This window comes from Oryx dammah, unplaced genomic scaffold, assembly GCF_014754425.2.
Source record: "Oryx dammah isolate SB20612 unplaced genomic scaffold, SCBI_Odam_1.1 HiC_scaffold_8, whole genome shotgun sequence".
Classification (NCBI taxonomy): Eukaryota; Metazoa; Chordata; class Mammalia; order Artiodactyla; family Bovidae; genus Oryx; species Oryx dammah.
In genome coordinates this window covers 58711071-58714542 of record NW_024070192.1, presented here as the reverse complement: position 1 = coordinate 58714542, position 3472 = coordinate 58711071, and the positions used below count along the sequence as shown (strand labels likewise).

Here is a 3472-nt window from a genome sequence, read left to right as displayed (position 1 = left end):
AAAATCAATCTTTTGAAAAAATTAGTGATATCAAAATACTTTTCTATTGCTGGGAAACCAAATTAGGTCAAATATATGGCCCAAAGCAGCATGGAATTCAGAGTCAGAGGTTGGCAGGAAAGTTTTGGAAAACTTCAAGTTTTTAAAAATTGGCAACTTCTCCATGCTTAATAAAATTATCAGAGAAGAGGTATAATGTTTGTTCATTTGTAGAATGTTGACAGATTGCTGCAAAAATTCACATGAATGAAGAACCACAGAAATGCACTTCAATGAAGCATTTTTTTTAATTAACAAAAAACTAAAATTCCTATTTAAAAAATAACCATGCATGCTTAAGGTGAAACGATAAAAAGTAGTATAAATTCTGTCAATGATTCTTTACACAGCTAGTGGGAAAGTGATATTAAATCATTTTCTCTTAAAAAGGATGTTTTGTTATTGCACTGACTTTTACAACCTGATCTAGTAATTTAGAAAAATCATGCAGTAAAATCTGTAAAATTAAAATACCAAATTCTTGTTTGTAAACTTCAGTTGGCCAAGTCTCTCCAGAGTCCTTCATGATAGTGAAATGGAATGAATAGCTAAGTTGCTACCTTATTTACTTGCTGTGAGGGGGAAAATTCCAGAACACAGCTTTCATACTTTCACAGTAATTATATTCAAAAGATATAAAGAAAGGCAGTATAGTTGTCTTCTTTCCTTCCTCTGTGCAATTTTCAGCTCTTATCCCACTGCTGAGTGCCATAATTGAAATAATACTAGTTTGGAGACAAGTTGAGGATTGGCCATAAATGTCACACAAAGTCAGAACTTCGGTAAAGATATTTCCAAATGGCATAGTAATGCACTGCGGCTGCCGTGACCATGAACAGGTGCCAGATGGCACGGGGAAATGGAATGATGCCATCACTGTTGAAGAACACAACTCCCAGGCAAAGGATTAGACCCCACAGGCAAGTTTGTGAAGTCCATTAGTGTTGTCCATTGATGTTACCACCAAGGCTGGAGAAAACCCCATCATGGGATAGATAAAGAGCTCAACCATCTTATACCTGCCAAACTGAGTGACCAATGGTTATGCATCTTGTTCTTAGTGTTTTGTACTCAAAGTTCACCAGGAAGTAATCATATCTGGGAACTGGGGAAGAATGTGAGTTTGGTTTACATCAGAAGGTTTTTCATGGTAGAGAAATACATAAATGGTTCCTCCGGCTGCCATGAGCCAGATAAACCAATGCATATGAGATGCCAGGGATCCAAGTTCATGGAGATTTACCCATGGAGTTTAAGATGCAGCAATGAAAAAATAGATGACCATTCTATCACACATGTGAAAGCAATGCTCCACTGTCCTTAAGTTTCTCTTTTTCCATTACATGATGTGAAATCTGTGGAAATGATGAAGAAGGCACAGAGGCCCATTCTGTAAATCCAAGCTGTTATCTTTTCCAGCAGTCATCAGATAGCTGGTGAAGGAGGACTGCCCACAATGGCCGGAGCAATGAAGAATGCATGTGTGTAACAGTCAGAAGCATGTTTGTAACCTGTTGGCTTGTAGTGGCCTTTGGCTGAGCCCAGTGGTTCATGAACTGCTGGAATCGATTCTGGAACCTCATTGATCCTCCTCTCCTCCTCCAGGGTGAGGAGTTCCATTTCACCAGCACCAACGGCTGGGCAGGTGGCCCTCATAAGCTGGGGTTGCTCTGTAGGCTGCTGTGTGCCTCAGGCACCACTCAACAGTGCAGAGGCAGAGTGGGCTAGGCTAGGGAATCGAGACAGGGCCAGAGCTAGACCAGGCGCCCTACTCCAGTATTCTTGCCTGGAGAATCGTATGGACAGTGGAGCCTGGTTGACTACACTCAATAGGGTCACAAAGAGTTGTACATGACTGAAGAAAAGCTATGATAAATCTAAAGAGCATAATAAAAAACAGAGACATTGCTTTGCTAACAAAGTTTTGTGTAGTCAAAGCTGTGGTTTTTCAAGTAGTCATGTATGGATGTGAGAGTTGCACTGTAAAGAAAGCTGAGCACTGAAGAACTGATGCTTTTGAACTGTGGTGTTGGAGAAGATTCTTGAGAGTCCCTTGGACTGCAAGGAGATCCAACTAGTCAATCCTAAAGGAAATCAGTCCTGAATATTCATTGGAAGGACTGATGCTGAAGCTGAATCTCCAATATTTTGGCCACTTGGTGGGAATAACCAGCTCACTGGAAAAGACCCTGATGTTGGGAAAGGTTGAAAGAAAGAGGAGTAGGAGATGACAGATGATGAGATGGTTGGATGGCATTGATGGACATGAGTTTGAGCAAGCTTTGGTGTTTGGTGATGGACATGAAAGTCTGGAGTGCTGCAGTCCATGGGGTCACAAAGAGTCAGTCATGACTCTGCAACTGAACTGAAGAAGTGACTTAGCACACACATGCATAGACCAAAATATCTCATGAACATAAATGCAAAAACTCTAAGCAACATATTAACAAGTCAAATTCAACAATGTTCCAAAAGATTATTTACCACAACAAAGTGAGATTTATTCAAGTTATGCAAGGCTGGTTCAACATGAGAAAGTCAATTAATGTAATCCATCATATCAGACTAAGGAATAAAAATCAAGTAATTACAACAGATGCAGAACAAGTAGTTTAGAAAATTCTCCACCTTTTATGACAAAGAACTTAAAGCAGATTATGAATTGAAGGGGTTTTCTCAACCTGATAAAGAATATCTACATGAAAACCCCTGGCTACCATCATACTTAATGTTGAGAATTGATAAGCTTTATTGATAAAATCTGAACAAGGCAGGACTATCCACTCTTATCACTTCATTATTATACTGTAAGTTCTAGCAATGCAATGAAACAAGAAAAGGAAATAAAAGTATACAAATTTAAGAGGAATAAATACAACTGCATTATTGAAAATACAATATGACTATTTCTTGTAAAAATCCAAAAATAATTTTTGAAAATTGAGAAATTAGTATTTATAGAAAGATTGCAGAATACAAGTTTAATATACAAAACTCAATCAGCAGCAACAAAGAAGTAGAATTAAATGTTTAAGCCATCCAAAAAGATTTCTTATAAAGTCTAATGCCAGGGCTGCAAGGGAACTGGAACACTCACGTGTCATTGTGATGTTGAAAATTTGTGCTGTCCTTTGGGAAATCAAACTCTATGAAACCACTCATGCTCTTTGATCTGGTAATCCCACCCCTGGGAACTTGTCCTAGGAAGAGAATTACAAAGAAGGAAAAAGCTATATACATTAAAACATTCAAAACACAGAAAAATTGGGAGTTCCCTAAATGACCAATAATAGGAGAATAGTCAAATAAAATATGATCTACTGATGGATGGAATTTTATGTCATCATTTAAATGAATATGAAAGACTGTAATACAAGGAGAGTATTTGCAATAATTAAAAAAAATAAAATGAAAGGCAAAATAACATTTATAT

At 37.7% G+C, this 3472-nt stretch overlaps 1 pseudogene; it reads right to left on the bottom strand.

Moving 5' to 3' along the window:
- Positions 1-764: 764 nt before the first annotated feature.
- Positions 765-1622, bottom strand: LOC120866695 (annotated as a pseudogene).
- Positions 1623-3472: the final 1850 nt, after the last annotated feature.